This window comes from Haemorhous mexicanus, chromosome 5 (genome assembly GCF_027477595.1).
Source record: "Haemorhous mexicanus isolate bHaeMex1 chromosome 5, bHaeMex1.pri, whole genome shotgun sequence".
Taxonomy (NCBI): Eukaryota; Metazoa; Chordata; class Aves; order Passeriformes; family Fringillidae; genus Haemorhous; species Haemorhous mexicanus.
The window spans coordinates 17984113-18002834 of record NC_082345.1 but is presented as its reverse complement, the minus strand read 5'-3'; the positions used below and the strand labels follow the sequence as shown (position 1 = coordinate 18002834).

The following is an 18722-nucleotide window of genomic DNA, read 5'->3' as shown; positions in this document are numbered from 1 at the left end:
GATTTTAATCGAAGTTTTCCACTGAAAATTTCCATGTCTTAAAATCATGTATTTCTTCAAACAGTGACATGCAATAAAGTACAATACAAGCCCCCACCACTAAGAAAAACAAAAATCTACAAAACCCTGTGTGTTTTCAACAACTCAGATGCTAGGAGCCTGTCCTGGTTTAGGGCAAATTTGGGAGAGAATCCCCAAAAAGGGCTTCTCCAAAAAACAAACCCACATGGCCCCTCCCCCAACCGGTTCGGGAAGAATTCCTCGGAGAGAAGTGGAAAGAACCTGTTTATTTGACAAGCACAGCACCCCCCAGCACACACAATGAACAGTACCGGATGACACCACTCTTCCACTGCTCTGACAAAGATGACAAATTCAGAACAGTCTCTCCTGGGGGTTTGCTCTGTTATCAGTCCCTCCGGCGCTGAGGCAGCTGCTGCAGTCACAAGGTGTAAACTCTCTCTCCGTGTTCCAAATCCCAGTCCGGAGCAGTCAGCAGGTCCAACGGGGTGGGGGGAACAGTCCAGAAAGGAATTTGGACTGTTTAGCTAAATTAACTAATGAAGGGGGGGGGAGGGGAAAGCAAGAGCAAGCAAAGCAGAAGCGAAGCAGAAGCAAGAGCAGAAGCAAAAAGCAGGGGCAAGAAGCAAAAAAACAGCAACATGCACTGGTGCTATCTGGATGTCCCGCCGAGTGGCTGATAAGAGGCCAAAACAAAACCTTCACTCCACCAGTCTTAAAGGCACAGAACATAATATCCAGCGTAAATTACACACACACGAATGGGGATAACAGTCACCCTAGGACAGAGCCCTTGTATCCAATGCAAGCAGGATGCACTTTGGTTGGCCTCCTGTACTTCAGGGCATGTGTAAGTGCTCAGTTGGAATAAGAACATGAAATGTCCTGAGAGAAAGCTCAGTGTATCAAGGTCTACATATATTCCAAAAAGTGGTAGAGAAACTGTTGCTATAAAGAAGTTCATCTGCCTTGCAGCTGGAAAAGAAAACAAGGGATAAAGCTTTTCTCATAACTCCAAGAAGATCCTTTGCTACATAGACAGTTCATGCTGATGCTGAGCAGGGCTAAAGGGTTTGGCAAAGGCATGCACAGGAACACCACCTGCACCACGATTGTTGTATCACTGTTACTCTGCACTTCAGAAAATCATAAAATCACAAAATGGTTTGGACTGGAAGGGATCTTAAAGATCATTCAGTTCCACCCCCTGCCACGGGCAGGGACACCTTCGACTAGCCCAGCTTGCTCTGAGCTCCATCCAACCTGGTCTTGGACACTGCCAAGGATGGGGCAGCCACTGCTGCTCTGGGCAACCTCTGCCAGGGCCTCACCACCCTCACAGGAAAGAATTTCTTCCTGATATGCAATCTAAATCTGCTCTCTGTCAGTGTGAAGCCATTCCCCCTTGTCCTGTCACTGCAGGCCCTTGTCCAGAGTCTCTCTCCATCTTTTTTGGAAAGCTCTCTTCAGGCACTGCAAGGCCACAGTGAGATCCTCTTCTCCTCTCCAGCCTTCTCCTCTCCAGGCTGAACAATCCCAATTCCCTCAGCCTTTCCTCCCAGCAGAACTGCTCCATCCCTCTCATCCCCTTGGTGTCCCTGCTCTGGACTGGTTCCAGCAGCTCCCTGTCCTTCCTGTGCTGGGCCCAGGGCTGGATGCAGCACTGCAGGGGAGGATGAGCAGAGCAGAGCGGGGCTGGGGGGCACAATTCCCCCCCCCTCAGAGCATCTGGACATTACTCCTACTGATGGTCTTTGTAGTGTTAAATGTAGGCTTGGGAGTCATCTACATGAGCTCCTCAGACCTATGTGGCAGCAGAAGTCTCACAAGAGAGAATCAGCCATTGCTTTGTGAAGGGCTGGCACGATGGTTGCTCCATGGAGCCAGGGCCTTGCTTTCTCCAACAGTCAAGCTAAAGGCAAGATACATAAAATCACTGCTCCTAAAAGGAGATGTAAGCTCCAGAAACAGAAAGTGGGGATATTCTCCCAAAGACTTTGCCAGTCTTCTCGGGGAGCAATCCTGACATAAGCCTGCTCACCAGTACAAAGATTGAACTGCTTCTTTGGAGGGGGAAAGACACCTTCATTTGTCAGAGAAGAGCAGAAAGGGTAGAAACTGTTTAAGAAAATACCTTTCTTGCATTTCAGGACACTGGGGAACACTGGAGTTATGACAGTGTTTCAGGTCTTGAAATGTGGGTCTAAGGAAAAGAAAGGAAAGTTTGTTTCATCTAGATGTGGAGTGTAGAATTATTACTTGTCCCCTCTGCCTTCCTATGTCACACAGATGCAGGGAGTGGGAAGAGTTTTGCTGAGGGAGCTCTCAGGTGCCACCATGTTTGCCTCAGAGTAGATGTGTGCAGGTGTTTTAGAACTGTCCCTGTCTGAGGGGGATAAACAACTGAGCTGTTTCAACTGGTTTAAGAACGGGCAAATTTCATAACTTCCACCTTGCAAACAAAGATATGAGACAAAACTGAAGAAGATCCAGTTCCACTAACAGAGGAGGCACCACAGATTCATGCTTTACAGTTCCCTCTGTCACTGCTGACTTGGGAAAAACAGTAGCTAGGCAAAGTGTGGCTTAACTGGAGACACTGCTCCTTGGTCCTTTCCATCCTGTGGATTAAATTTCCTTGTGAAGCCATCAGAGGATTGCACAGGCCTTTGCTAGGAAAACTGCAGCATTAGCATGTGACCTGAGGAAGATATCATCACTGAAACAATTATAATGGTCATTTTTGTATTCTCAGGGAGGGACAAGGCGTGTTTAATAGGGCACCCGGTTGCACCCAGGCATCCAGGAGGGACCTCCCTGTCCAGGGGGCACCAGGCCCAGCATGGCCAGGCAGCCCCAGGGTGAGAATTGTCCTTCTCTGCTCTGGGCTGGGGCAGCTTTGGGTGCCACAATAGTAGGAAGATCTAAAGCTATTATAGAGCTGGGTCAGGGGAGGGTTAGGCTGGATTTCAGGAGGAGATTCTTCCCCCAAAGGGTGACTGGACACTGAACAGGCTCCCGCAGGCAGTGCTCACAGCATAAAGCCAGACAGAGCTCAAGAAGTGTTTGGACAACGCTCTCAGGCACATGGTAATTCTTGGGTGGTCCTGTGCAGGGCCAGGAGTTGGACTGGATGATCCTTGTGGTTCCTTTTCAGTTCAGGACATTCTATAATTCTGTGAGACTTCTCCCAGTGAATCTTCAGCAAGTTACAACATAGAATCAGTCCTCTATTTCCATTTATAGCCTAATTCCCTTGATCTTTCTAGCAGTAAGTGGTTACCACTGTGTCATGCAGGCCCAGATTACAGCAGCTCTTCCAGGCAAGACTCCTCCTTGTCAGAACAGCAAGAAGACTTTTTTTTTCTCCAAAGGCTACAATGAGTTAAGCAGGTGCAGCATTCCCATTTCCGCACACAGATGGGAAGATGGAGCCAATTCCATGCAGATGGTGAGGTGTGTAAACAAGAAATTCCTGTTCTGCATCAGCCTGCTGATGTGCCTCCTGCCAAAGGGCATCTGCAGTCTGAGCACTGCCAGTTTCCAGCCCAGGCGCTTCCCCCCTTCCACCAGCACTTGTTTTACAAACAGGGAGAAGTCACCACATCCCACCATGCCTCCTCTGCTCCTTCAGGCCTAGGGAAGAAGGAAATCTTCACATTTATCACTCAGGAAAAGCACTTTGGTGACAGTGGAAAATATTACACACAGCCATAAAAATAGTTGTGTCTCCTACCCAACAACAGCATTATTTCAATGTGATGGATGGCTTAAACCAAATAAAGTTACTTTCAGAGGCAAACCTCGACCTTCAGGGCTCTTTATTAGATACGTAAAGCTTTATCAACCAGGGCCCTCAAGCAGCTGTTTAAACATGCAGAATCTTAATGAAGTCAGCAATGCTCCTGATGTGTTTCAAGCACTCTTTGCTGGATCCATGCCCATAAAACAGCTCTGCTGCCCTTAACCGTGGAGGTGTTTAATGGCGCAGGTGCCACACAGTGGAAGTGGTCACCATTCCTGTCACCCAAAGGGAGATGAGGGCATGTTTTAGGCCACGTTCAAATAGTACTGGTTTTTCATCAATTTCAGCAGGGCTACTTTCACTCCAAATATTAAGACCAGCACCACAGAGCTGTGCCTCCTCCCAAAAGCTTAGTTACTGGTGTATTATTTGTGTTGGTGAATTATTTATATATTTAGCCAACAGAAATTCACAGTGCAGAGTCTATTTTAGCCTTAGTCCTGGAAGGGGTCTGGCATTATTATATATCTGAAATTCCGGGTGAACATCTGACCAAAGTACCAACAAGTATTTTCAATCTCCATGGAATGCCTACTTGTGATGTTCCAAAACATCTTCCTCAGACTGCCTATGTAGCTCTTTTTCCTTCTATTCATTCTTCCATCTCTGACCAGTGAAAACACGGACACCGTTATATTTACCCAACCTCATTTTCCATCTCATCTGGGGAGAGGCTGAGCTTAAGATGCAATCATGCCTGTGGCAGTGCCTATATTGCAGGCTGGCTGTTTGTGTTGGGTCTGCAGATGCAGGAAATCCAGGCAGTTCTGGCTCCTGAAGCCCAGTGACACAGCTGATTGCCAGGCAACACTGCTTCAGACAAGCAGGAAATCTCTCTTGGCTCCGTTGGCCATCATTGGGATCTCCATGATTCAGAGCAGATGCTTAATCATGGACATCTGGTGCCATCTGAGGCTGACATGGATGTCTGTCTCTGCTCTGACTTTCAGTTCCTGCTGCGGAAGAGTGCCACACTCCATGCATAATTCCCCAAGCACCTCTGGGATACCCTAGGAAGCTCACTGATTATTTATTTCAGAACTTGTTGCTCTCAAAGAGTTGGTTGTGTCAAGGACCAGAGGTTTTTGCTCTGTCCTCCCAAGAGAGAGGGGCCTACTTGGACACATTTACCACTGACATTAATACAAGTAAGAGTTGTGTTTGCTTTGAAACCAAAAATCCTGTACCAAGAGCACCATTGCTTCTGAGAGTTATTAGTCAAGCTACAGTTTTAAACCTTGTGAATTAAATACTCTATTATAAAAAATAAAACCTAGTGGTCAGATAGTTGAAAGAAGAAGAATATTCAAAGTCAGTTATTCAAAACAACCAAAGGAAGTCCATTTTAAAGGTATTGATGAGACTAATTCACCCAGACCACCAAGCATCTGAGACATTCAGATATCCAGAAACAGAATAGACTGCAATTTATTTACCTGATCTATGACGGCTAACGTAACTGGGATTTTAAGTAATAATTATTTTATAATTATTTTATTGATAGACATCTATTTGTGAGTATTATATAATCTCCTGAGATTGTGGCATATTTCTTCAGACACAAGGGGTCAGGCAGTTAATCTGAGAGCAGAGAGGATGCAAACACAATGATTTTTTCATGTGATTTTTGCAAAGCAATATAGAAAACACCAAAATAACAAGATCATCGCTTTTGGACAACAGTGCAGTCACTATTCCTGGGTGTAGGACTGAAGTCTGCAAAGAATTTTTGATTTGCTGTAGCTCAGTTTCTCCAGTGGAAAATGGCCACTCTGCTGCCACAAACAAGAACTGCTGTGTGAATTCAGCTGTTGGTGTGTTGTCTCTGATTCTGTTCACAGCTGGTGAGGGTTGTTGGCACAGCAGACTTGTGTGAGTTAGGCAGGCATTCTGTTTTCCACACAGTGCTGGAATGCTGCTGTGCAGAGGTGGCTGTGTGGGTTGGCAATTGTGGTGCTGTTGACTATGATCTGTCCATGATGGCTTCATTTGTATACGGCTGTGAAGAGAGCCCTTGTTAAGTTCATTACCATCTGGGCAGAGTCATTCCCAGAGTAGAGCCAGCCTGGCTGAATGGACAGACTGTGGGAGATGTTGGGGAGAAGTGCCATGAAAAGAGACCTAGGGGGCCCTGGTCAATGGCCAGCTGGACATGGGCCAGCAGTGCCCTGGCAGCCAGAAGGGACATCCCTGTCCTGGAAGCACCAGGCCCATCATGGCCAGCCAGGCCAGGGAGGGGATTGTCCCACTCTGCTCTGGGCTGGGGCGGCCTCACCTCCAGTGTTAGGGCATGTTTGGAAAGATCTAAAGCTGATAGAGAGTGTCCAAAAGAGGACCACCAGCATGGGGAAGGACCTGGAGGGGAAGCCATATGAGAAGCAGCTAAGGGCACTTGGTCTGTTCAGCTGGAGAAGAGCAGACTGAGACCAAAGCTCACAGCATTTCTGCAGCTTCCTCACAAGGGGAAGAGGAGGGGCAGGCCCTGATCTCTGCTCAGTGTGACCAGGGACAGGAACCGAGGGCACGGCTGGAGCTGTCTCAGGGGAGGGTTCGGGTGGATATCAGGAAAAGGTTCTTCCCCCACAGGGTGCTGAGGCACTGAACAGGAATGGTTACAGCCCCAAGGCTGCCAGAGATCCAGGAGTGTTTGGACAATGCTCTCAGGCACAGGGTGGGATTGTTGGGGTGTCCTGTGCAGGATCAGGAGTTGGGCAGGATGATCCTTGTGTGTCCTTTCCAGCTCAGGATATCCTGTGATTCCATGGCTATGTCAACTGCAGGGAACGCTAACCGGGAATAAGCTGATTTTATGGCAACGAAGCACAAATGGGTGGGTTACAAATTGCAGGGCAAAGGGGCTGATCATATATCCCAAAAAGCTAATGATGATATGCAAGGAGATAGCCAGCCATCCCACAGCCTGCTCAAGGTGAAGACAGGTAGGAAGGTGGGCACCTTCTTACTTGAAATTAACCCCAGGCAAAACTGATCTCTGCTTAGGTTTGATTACCAGCACGAATCTCAGGTTGGGTTAATCAAACTCTAATTCCACGAGTCAGAGTTTGATTAACCCAACGATGGGATTTAAGTACTGAGTGAAATGAGTGCTCAGATTTTCAGCAGGTTCAAGTCATGTTAAAACTAAAGATCAGCTCTCAGGCTGGGGATCTACAGATCTGCAGAAAGGAAGGTGATGAACCTAAGTGGTTTTAGCTGGAAACCACTCCAAACTAAGATCTGGAAAAGTGCTGCTTTCTATTATCTGGTTATATGAAGAATAAAATGGTGTCAAAGCAAAAAAAAAAAAAAAAACAACAAAAAAAACCCCAAAAAAAACCAAAAAAAAAAAAACCAATCTAATAGAGCTGCTTAAAAATGGGGTCCTGCACAATTTTCCTCTGCCTCTCCTCAGATTTTGGATCCTTGTCCAATCTGGAAACTGGAGGGAAATTCTGATTTGGTTTGTTTTGTGGGCATTATTATGTTGGCATTTTTTTGGCTTGTGTCTGCTTTCCAAACTGGGAAATTACATCAACATTTGCATTTTTCTTCTTGTTTTAACCCATTCTCAGGCTCACCTTCAAGACAAGGATTTGAAACCCCATGAATATTTCAAACTTTTTTTTTTCTTCACTGGAGTTGATTTCAGTTTTTATTTTCTCTGATTGAAAGAGGACAAATAGAACCGGTATCATTTTATCAAACTCTTCTGAAACACATGTACTTAGGCAGATAAGGGCCAGAAAGGACCATGTAGGTCTGGTTCTATCAGGATTAAAGCCTCCAGGAGGACAAACATAGGAGGCAGTGTGCCAGGGGTGCTCAGAGGAGACCTCAGTCTCTTCTTCTCCAGCTGAACAGGCCAAGCGCCATCAGCTGCTTCTCATTGCTCATTACCCTGTTTATAGGTGTGTGTCAGGTCTGACGTTGATATCTGTGTCTCTAGGAACTGAAATCATAAATTGAGTCAAGAGTACCCCCCTAGAGAGATCACCTCTTCCCTGTGTCCTGCTGCATGACATGGTATTATCAACATTACAGGGATGTTTATCTGTGTCCATGTACTGCTGCTCCCTTTTCCTCTTTCACCTGGGGTCTATCTCTACAGCCAACCTCACCAGGACTTTAAGGGCTTTAAAATATCCCTACAAACTCTGCAGGACTGCACTGTGTGTGAACAATACAGAATGTTTTTGTTCTGGACCTCATCTGGACCTCCACCAACAAGCCAGTGTTTAGGCTGCTCTTGCTCTGCTTCTCACTCATGTAGTTTAAAAACACTTTCTTGTTCTCCCAGAGCTCCCAGACACCTTTCTGCTCCCTTCCTGTCTGCTTGGTGGGCCTCCTGCTGTGCCAGCACTGTGTTCTCTGTGCCTCCAACTCTATTTCTGTACACACCAGACCAAGAAAGTCCTCTAGTGCCACACCTTAATGGACAGAGCCTCCCATCTGCCCCACTCCCACCCACTCTGCAGATTTGGGCTGGTGCTTCCCACCAGCAGAAGACAAACTGTGGCAAAGGAGAACACCTGAATCATAGAATCATTCAAGTTGGAAAAGACCTCTCAGGTCTAGTCATGAAGTCCAACCTGTGACCAAACACCAGACCATGACACCCAGTGCCATGTCCAGTCTTTCCTTAAACACTTCTGAGGATGGGGACTCTATCATCACCCTGGACAGCCCCTTCCAATATTTAATCACCCTTTCAGTAAAGAAATTCTTCCTGTCCAATGTCCAATCTGAACCTCCCCTGGTGCAGCTTGAGGCTGTTTCCTCTCATCCTGTCCCTTATTCCCTGGGAGCACCTGGCTTCCCCCTCCCGTCAGGGAGGTGTGCAGAGCCAGAAGGTCCCCCTGAGCTTCTTCTTTTCCAGGCTGAGAGCCTTTCCCAGCTGCCTCATCCGCTCTTCATAGGACTTGTGCCCCAGACCCTTTCCCCAGCTCCCCATTCCCACCTCTGGACATGCTCCAGCCCCTCAATGCCCATCTTGCAGTGACAGGTGCAGAACTGGACACGGGATTTGAGATATGGCCTCACCAGTGCCCAGTACAGGGGGGCAGTCACTGCTCTGATCCAGCTGGCCACACCATTGCTGAACACAGCTGGGTGCCATTGGCCTTCCTGCCCACACGTTGTTTCACATTCAGCCACTGTCACCAGCACCTCCAGGCCCTTTCCCTTTCCAGCCATTCTGCCCCAGACTGGAGCACTGCAGGAAGCTGTGGGGGCCAAGGTGTAGTACCCAGAACCTGGCCTGGTTGAACCTCAAGTTCTCCCCAATGACCACAGCAGTCTAATTGTCTCCCATCTTTGAGACCTTTGCCTCCTGAAAACAGTTGATAAGAAAGATCCCTTTCTAAGGTAACACCTCTGGCCATACAGGGAACTCTGTCTGAGTGTCCATCATCTGTGAGGACAGCCAGCACTGCTCTGGAAGGCACTGCAAAAGGCTGTGTCCTCTGGGAACAGAGTGACCCCATTGAGACCATCCCCAGCCAGTCAGTCTTGTGTTATCCTTAGCTGGCATCCCTTTGCCATACAAGCTAGGGGCTTTTCCTCCCTGCCCCCAAATCCAGAGCTGTTTTAGGTTACAGCGTAAGATGTAACCAAAAGTATGTATTCTGCCACCATCTTCAGAAGCTGTTAAAGCAGGTAGGGCAGTTCCTTATCTCCTTAATGACTCATCCCTGATAACTCCAGGGGCTATCTTCTGTTAATGGGCCATCAAGTCTCACTGCATGACTGATAAAATTACATCATCTCATTGTGAGATGCTCCACCCAGGGGGAGGAACCAAGCATTCCTACCTGGACGTAGTCTGAGGCTTGGAACACTACGGGCAGCATTTTCCCACTGTATTCCCAGAGGACAAGAGCTACATAACCACCAGCAGACCTTCAGAGGAAGACCCGACCATTCTACAGGATCACTGCTTCAACAGAACCACATCTATCACTTCAAGAGGACTGCAGACATCATTTAATGGGACTGCTACCACCACCCTGACCAACAGGCTGTCTGTCAGTTCTGATTTGGGATCTCCCATTGGTTTGTTTTCAAACTATCACAAGGGCTGGCTAAGATTCATGCAATGCTGCTTCAATTTCTTTCACTAATTCCTGTTTTCCCCAGGGGTTGCTCCCTGTAAATAGGCTTCCTTCAGCAATAATAGCACAAGGTGTACATTTCCCACTTTCTTTATGAGCCACTCCTGCCTTTCCATATTTTTTATGCTGTTCTGATCTTTCTGTACTTACCTAGGTAATACCTTTTCAGAACCCATCCCCCTTCAACTCTAAATTGCTTCCCCTTTCCTTGTGCCTCCCCTTCTGCACTTAATTTTTTGTCTTTTTTAATTAAGCTCACTGCAATGCTGAGATGCTAATAAAATCAGAGGGAGAAAGGATTTTTATGGGACCCAGAGCTTGCTTGAAAACCAATAACCTTGCTAAAGCAGATTTAAGAGATGCTAGGTGCAGCCTTGCTCTGAGTGCAAACCTTGACTCAGCACATATGCAAACAGGCTCCAAAAATAGCTTGCATTTTCCCAATTCACATGTGATGCATGTGCCATAATTCTGCACTGTGCTTTCCAAATATAGCACTCACACACCATTGGCTGGTCTAAATCCATGGACATTTAGCTTTTTCAACCCAGGCATCAAAGCACGCGGCTGCACAGCTTTTTCACAGAGGCATTTTTCTTCTGTGCTCCTCCCTCTCTATTCACAAAAATAAAGAGATTTATCCCCTCCCCTGTGCAATTGCTTAAGATCCCCGTGGCAACTGCAGAAACCCCTCGTGAGGAGAAGTGACATTAGGTGTTGGCTCAGAGGTATTTTTAGCTTCTTGCCATGCTCTCTAGCAGCTGGAAGCAAAGAGGTAACCTGTCAACTTGAAGCCAGCCAATTCCCCTGGAACAGCAGCAAGGGCTCTGCAGAGCAGCAACCCAGAAACCACAGCCTGACAAGCAGGGCTTGTCTGCATGCAGATCTGAGCAAGGAGCTCTGTTAAAGACTGAAAGAAAGCCTGCTCTCCTGTATTTCAAGGATGGAGACTGAATGAAGGGCTTCTCTCCTGTATTTCAGGGGAGCAGGTGAGTTTCTGGGACAGGATTGAAAAGACAGAGCACTGATCTGATCACTGTGATCAAGGCCAGGGTGGATGGGGCTCTGAGCAATCTGGGCTAGTGGGAGATGTCTCTGTCCATGGAAGGGGGAAGGGGGTGGAACGAAATGAACTTCAAAGCCTTTCCAACCAAGACCATTCATGATTCTGTGATGACCATTTCTTTGGAATAAAGCAGCTAGGGAGTTGGGGAGATATGTTTTCATGGTCCAGCACAACTCCAGGGCACAACACAGGTGCAGGCATGCCTCACAAGTTTCCACCCACACTTCAGATGATGGTTACACACCCACTGTGGTACAGGCACAGGCATAGGACACAGCAAGAGTCTACACCCCATGAATGGACACTGCAAATTCCTTTGAGGACTTCTGTTGCTAAAGCAAATATGGCACAGACACAGAGCAAAAGCACATAAAGTGTCCATTCAAATGCAGCCCAAAATGTACAAGAATAACTCTGTCCCACCAGGCCTTATGTCAGAGCAGGTACTGTTCTTCCTGCAGCTGTGGTGAGCAGCTCCCACATCTGCTGTCAACAGTGCAGCAGAAATGTGAGGAACATCCATACCTTCTTTCTAGTGGTCCTGCTGGATGATCCAACACTGCTTTAATCCCATATCAGTGATCTTTTGTTGTGAAACAGCCTGAAGGGAGAAGAGAAGACAGATGTGATACATGAGTCTTATAACTTAGAAGATAAGGTCTTCAAGTGCCTGTTGTGGTAAGAACAGATCTGAAGCAAAGGACAGCATACCTTCTTGGGGCTGTGCTGTGCAGGGCTAAGGGCTGGCCTCAGTGAGCCTTGTAGGTCCCTTCCAGCTCAGGAGGTTCTACAATTCTGTATTCTGTGATCTATCAGGCTGATAACACTGATATGTCCTCCAAGCCTGAGGAAAGGAATTTAACCTGCAGGAAATCCAGGGACTGAGAGACAGCCTAGGCCAAACTCATTTGGGATTGATACAAGGTCCCAAGTACTTACTGACAGCACACTACACCTCATTTCTCTTATCTACATAGCCTGCTACCACCACTACTTTGCTTGTCAAGTCCTGCTTTACACTTATTGAACTTCAGCAGCTTTGCTCATAAAATATACCAGCACACAAATATGCTGGCATGACTCGGAGGTGGTAACATCACTGGGGATTTTTTTGCATAGCAGCAATTTTTAAAGATAAAAATTAATGCAGCTACTCTAAGGGCAGATGAAGAAGTCAAGGAACTGGCAGTTCAAATCCCATTGCCTGTGGGTATCTTTGCAAGGACTCACAGCCTCTGACCAAGGCCCTTTCACATCTCCTTCAGCTCATGGTGCAGATGCTTAACCCTTAAAAACAGGCAGTGAAGGAGAAACCTCTTGGGGGTTTGGAGCTTTCCTTCTATTCAGCCATCTTCCCTGCAACACCAGCATCTAACACTTCATTTTTCCCGAGGAAAATAAAAGGAATTTTTGCCAGAAGAGACTTGGGGGTGCTGGTGGGTGAGAGCTGGCCCTGTCCCCTGGGTATGCTGGGACCAGAACCCCTCTGTGCTGGGCTGAGCCCCCAGCATGGGCAGCAAAGGGCGGGGGGGGTGGGGGGGGGTGGGAGGATTCTTCCCCTCTGCCCCACCCTGCTGAGCACCCCCTGCAGGGCTGTATCCAGCCCTGGCCCAGCACAGGAAGGAGAGGGAGCTGCTGGAGCCAGGCCAGAGCAGGGACACCAAGGGGATCACAGGGATGGAGCAGCTCTGCTGGGATGAAAAGGCTGAGGGAATTAGGATTGTTCAGCTTCGAGAAGAGAAGGCTTTGGAGTGACCTCATTGTGCCCTTCCAGTGCCTGAAGGAAGCCCACAGGAAAGATGGAGAGAGACTCTGGACAAGGGCTTGGAGTGAGAGGACCAGGGGGAATGGCTTCAAAATGAGAGAGAATAGGTTTAGATTAGACAGTAAGAAAAATTCTTCCCTATGAAGGTGGTAAGGCCCTGGCAGAGGTTGCCCAGAGAAGCTGTGGCTGCCCCATCCCTGGAAGTGTCCAAGGCCAGGTTGGAGGGGGCTCTGGTCTAGTGGAAGGTGTCCCTGCCCATGGCAAGGGATTTAGAGATGGATGATCTTTTAGGTCCCTTCCCACCCAGCCATTCTATGATTTTATGATTCCTATCCTTCCTGTCCCAGCCCTTCAATTCCCATCAGATTTTCAGATTCCTACAAGACACTCCTTGGGGACAGCAGGGCTCCAAACTGCTGATACCCATTTTGCAGTGGAAGTACAGCAGTGACCTGGAGCTGCTGACTGGTCACAGGTCACAAAGGGTGTCTGAAGGGATGTCTCCGAGACGGAGGTCTGCTCCATTCCTCCATGAACACAGTGGGTTCAGCTCTTGCTGGGACACCTCCACTGCTCATTGGTGCAGATGGAACCCACAGCCCTGCTAAGCTGTCACAGACTGTGGGCTAGAGCAGCGCCGAGGGATTGGTGTGTGACAGACAGGCTGGCTCCTCCACTCCTGGGTCACCCCAGAGCTCCTGGATGTCACCATGCAGCTGTGGGGGGGGATGTGAGCGTGCTCTTGGCTGCCATTCTGTCCGAGGAAAGGCAGCCTCATTTATGCGGAGTACTGAATAAATTCCCTGCTAACCTCCCAGCCATCTGCCATGGCAGTTGTACCTTCAGAGGCAGCCAACCAGCTCAGCTGCCAGCAGCATGAAGCAGAACTAGTGCCTTCTCAGAGCATGGGGGCTGCTGCCAACAGAACTTGAAGTCAGGCAGTTTTCCTGGGGGCTTCCAAATGGTTGCTCTTTGTCCAGTGGCATGAAATATAAGAAGCGTGTGAGGCACCTGTCATGAAATGCAAACCTAGGCAAAACCCCCATGGTTTGGTTACAAATGTGAGTTTCAGTTTAGGTTCACAAAAGTTCAAAGGTCCTCTGGTGAACTTGAGATAGGCCTTTTGGAACCTGAACTGGATGCTGGGAAATTTAGAGCCCTGAGCAGCCCTTTGAGATCAAGATATGAGTGAGGAGGCACCAAACAAAGGGGCAGGTTCATCCAAGAGATGGTGAATCTGTTTGGGAGGGCTGAGTGCAGCAGCTCCAGGTCACTGCTGTACTTCCACTGCAAAGTGGGTATCAGCAGTTTGGAGCCCTGCTGTCCCCAAGGAGTGTCTTGTAGGAATCTGAAAATCTGATGGGAATTGAAAGGCTGGGACAGGAGGGATAGGAATCATAAAATCATAGAATGGCTGGGTGGGAAGGGACCTAAAAGATCATCCATTTCTAAATCCCTTGCCATGGGCAGGGACACCTTCCACTAGCCCAGGTTGCTCAGAGCCCCATCCAACCTGGCCTTGGACTCCTTGCTGCAGGATGCTGTGAATGGTAGCTGTTTACAAGTGTTCAGCTGGTTAAACTCATGGAAGAGAAATTCCTTGGAGGCTTATATTTGAAATAAATTCCACCAACTTGTGAAGCTTTTGGATGTTTCCTGTTTAGGCAATGGACTCAGAGCAAAAATAGCACAAAGAATCATTCCTGTGTACTGCATTATTTCCTTGACCAGCACTCAGGGTTCAAAGGTGCAAAAGTATTTACAATCTCAAGTTTTACTGAAACAAGGGAGTTTAGGTTTCTGTGTCTTTGTGATTCTGCAGAAGGGTGGCTCACCACCTCCCACGGAAACTTTTGCTCAGTCTTACCATGACATTCCCACAAGTGGCTGATGGAGGAGGTGCTCCACATCTGTCCATGGTCTGTAAAATCAATGTTCAAAGGCACAGCTGAGCTAGTACAGCCCAAGGAATTGTCCCCTTGGGCAGTGTGGTCTACAGCAGGAAGTATAGAAGAGACATTGTCTTAAGCATCCATGAAAAGATTAAATTCAGACATCATCCCTCACATTTGTGAGGGGATCAGAGCATGACATGGGCAAATACTACATTCAACTGATGTGTGATCATCCTCTGTGAGGGTGGGGAGGCCGTGGCACAGGTTGCCCAGAGAAGCTGTGGCTGCCCCATCCCTGGAAGTGTCCAAGGCCAGGCTGGATGGGGCTCTGAGCAACCTGGGCTAGTGGATGGGCCCATGGCAAGAGGGTTGAGCCACATGATCCTGCATGTCCCTTCCAAGCCAGGCCATTCTGTGATTTCTATGGAGCCACCAGAGCTCAGTGATAAATCTTGCTTCCCTTGCAGATAAATCTTCCCCCACATCAACTACTTTGACTGACATGAGTGGAACAGTGCCAGCTTATACCAGCAGTACATCTGCTCCCACATCTTTACATAACTGTTCCTGAATTTTTCCCCTTTTTTTCCTCTCCCCTCCCCACAGGTAAAAAGAAGCTGTGATTATGCTGGATTCATTCGAGAAATTCCACCAAAATTGATGACACCATGGTGATTATTACCAATATTTGCTGCTGTTCATATTTTAAACCCTTTAAACTTTCCCTCATATTTCTTTCAGCGCTGGGCTGTTAAATTTTTTCCCAATATAAAAGGCAAGGGGTAAAAAAAACTTTGTAAAAACATTAAACATGCTGCAAGACTTGGGCCAAACCTGATTTACAGTCACTCTATATGATCTAATAATGTACAGATCAGGTTCATGCAGCAGTGAGCAATTTGACGGTCAGACCAACAGTGTTTCAGAAAAGGGGAAAGCCATGAGGCAAGCAAAAGGATGCTCTGTGGAAATGAAACACTTCACAGTGGGGCTCTGCTTGCAAAAGCATTTTTCACCCTCAACATTAATGTTTATCTGTTCTAAAGCATCACCTATGGTAAATGCCAGGCATGTTTACTATAGGCACTGTGTTGACATCACCCTAGGAAAATAACAATGGTTTGCAGCCTGCAGAGTCTTTTTAAAAATAGACTGTGAAGCCCCTGAGAAAATGACAGGTTCTAAAAATAGGACTAGAGCTGAGGAAGGCAAAAATAAAAAAAAAAGGAAAGAAAAGAGAAAAAAAAGCTTTCCTGGTTCTAAAGCTTAGGGTCAGCTACAAAATGTGAGGTTTTTTCAAGGACAATTAATGAATGCATTGCAGTGCTCTGCAATGAATTAAAGCTCCCTCTCTGAGGTTTTTCTGTGCCACACTGGTCTTTCAATGAGAGGGGAAGGCGGAAAAGGCACAATTTTAGCAAATACAAGTAGGTACAACCTAGGGTTTCCCCTCCTTCCTACCCCTGACCAGCCCTTGATAAAAACGTCTCCCAGAAGTGGTGTGCATCTCCCTTTGCTTCTCCCTCCACACACACCACTGCCTCTGTTCTCCAGTGCCAGTGTTCCTTCTCATAAAAACAGATTTTGTGAGCACTGGCACAGAGACAGACCTCAGGAGGCTGAGAAAATCATTGTAATAACCCAAATAATTGCAAGGAAGCATCCCAGATTCCTGGTTATTCGTGATGCAGCAAGCTGGACACCCCATTTTCAACTTTCATACCCATGTATCAGGATAAGGCATGAGGCTTCTGCAGGAGTTTAGACCCTCCTTTTGGCCCACAACATTGGTAATTTTTAGTATCATTCTCTCAAAGAATGAGAAAATATGAAATATTTTATGAAATAAAACCAGAGCTCTCCAGTGGCCAAAAGCACACCAGTAACCTTGCTGGAGGCTAACCAGAGATGGACTCCAAGTTAGCTGCCCTCCTTTAACTTGGCACCAGCCAGCAACTGGTTTGGGAAGGGCTGGACAGCTGCAGTCTGGGACAGACACATGTGAGGACTGTGGGATCCCATGGGTTAAAATCCTAGCATAGTGGAGAAGACACCAATAAAAACAGGGAGCCACTTAAAATGGCCATGATCACCTGTTGGTAATAACTTGATTTCCCTTAAAAAGTGGCAGGGGAGGAAAGGGCTAGCCTGAGTTTTTGACAGGAGTGCAATGGAAAGGCAAGCGATGGGCACAGCCACAGGTTAGGCATACCAGAAATGCCACTCTGCCCCCTTAGAGAACAGCTGTGAACCTCCAAGGATTTCTCTCCCTGTAAGGTAGGCACCAAATTCAGGCAAAGGAAGTTGTGCCTGTGCTATAGGCAGCTACCTTACAAACAACTGCTCAGTGTAGATGTTTTGTTTCCTTGGTCAGTGGCCTGAATGCACCTCTTTCTCCAGTTCTGTGTTATTTACCAAGTAGATTCAGCAGAAGCTGAGCCTTGTGTGTGTATGTCATTCAGAGTCTCAGGATCTCCTAATGGTGAATCCTGAAGGTGTGACAGCACTTTCCTTTTGGGATTATCCTATTCCTATGACCCTCCTTGCCAGGCGCTCTCTGTTGCAAAAGAAAGCAGGTTTTCTTATCTAGGGTTTCCTTCCTTTAACTTTGATCACCCCAGTTTTGATTATTTTTTCTCCAAAACCACAAGGAAATTGAGTTACCTCTGGTGTCATGGAAGTGCCACGTATTCTCCTGATTGTCAATGCCCTCCTCACAGGGTGGGTACACTCAGCAGCAGATGCAGGATGCTCTGGGTTTCTCTAGCTGAGGAATGCCATGGCAGAGTCTTCCCTCACAGACTGCATAATGCTCAACCCTGCCCCAGCTCTCTTTGCTCCTGGGACAAACTCTCAAGAGGAACAGGAAACTTTACCAAGCATGGAGCAGATTTTCCCCACAAGGTCCCTGTCCCATTTCCCTGCCCACTCATAGATGCTGCCAGTGAAGGAGTGCTCCATTCCACAGAGCTTCCTGACACCAGGATGATATTCCCAGGTGGCACAGTGGGCTGGCACTTTTTGATGCCAGGGAGAAGATTAGCCTTTCAGCCCATGTTAAATATTCTCTCATGGACCTTCAAAATCAGTCTGAATACAGAGATGCCATTTAAAAAAAACAAACCCAGGACATAAGAATTATGAACTGTATTATTCTTCAGAAATCTCAATATACTTAAAATGGTGGAAACAATGGAAAATAATGGGAAAACCTCTAGAAATGCAGTTTTGCAGAGTCATGAGCCTGGTATGGCTTTCTACAGATGAAAACCCAAGACCCAGAAGAAGAGTAGTAAGAAAATTCATTTGTCCATTTTTTCTTCTTCCCCACCACAGGTATCTCAATACTCAGACATCAGTGAGAAAAATTAAGGATTTTTTTCCCCCAGCAGCCCTATCCACAAATTGCTTTAAAATTATCACTTCTATTCTGGGAGGGATACCACAAAAGGAAAAAAAAAATAACTTTCACTCTGCCACAATCCATCAAACAATTAAAGGGGTGTCTGCATTTGGAAGAACTCAAGGAAGCATTTGGCAGCATTCATAATACAAAAGGAGAAGATCAAGCAGGTGAAAAACAAGAAGGAGCTGTGGAAGAAATTTTGAAAGATTACAGAGGTACACTTGGAAGAAATTTTGAAAGATTACAGAGGTACACTTGAGTGAAAAAGTACCCCAATGACCTAGAAAAAAAGTGTTCAGGTGTGTTATATACTAAAGGGAGGAGAAATGACCAGAATTTAACCAAGAGAGCAATAGTGTCTTTAAACACCATAAAGCAAACTGTCTCCATGCAAACTGGAGATACTCTGATGTTATACAGCAGAATTTACTGCAATTGAGACAATAAATCAGTGTTTTACAGCTTGTTTACCATGCATGGAGCCAGTCAATCCAGCTTAATGACTTGCAGGACACAAGCTCTAGAGACTTCCGTCAGCATTATTTAACACTGATATACAGCCCTCAGAATAGTAGAAACAGGTCCTCATGCCAGCAGCATACAGATGATATCCAGGTGGGCAGGTACAACAACACTGAGAAACCCAGAGTCAGA

At 47.0% G+C, this 18722-nt stretch overlaps 1 protein-coding gene across 3 annotated transcripts in view; it reads right to left on the bottom strand.

Annotated features, from left to right (window-relative positions):
- Nucleotides 1-268: 268 nt before the first annotated feature.
- The window catches only part of LOC132327215 (potassium voltage-gated channel subfamily A member 6-like), a 52326-nt gene continuing 33872 nt past the window's right edge, over nucleotides 269-18722 (bottom strand). For 2 of the 3 annotated variants that reach the window (XM_059846164.1, XM_059846168.1), the window contains exon 3: nucleotides 269-11603. The gene's annotated coding sequence lies outside the window, so the exon portion shown is untranslated. The remainder of the gene's footprint in view (nucleotides 11604-18722) is intronic. The other variant, XM_059846165.1, reaches the window with a different exon arrangement.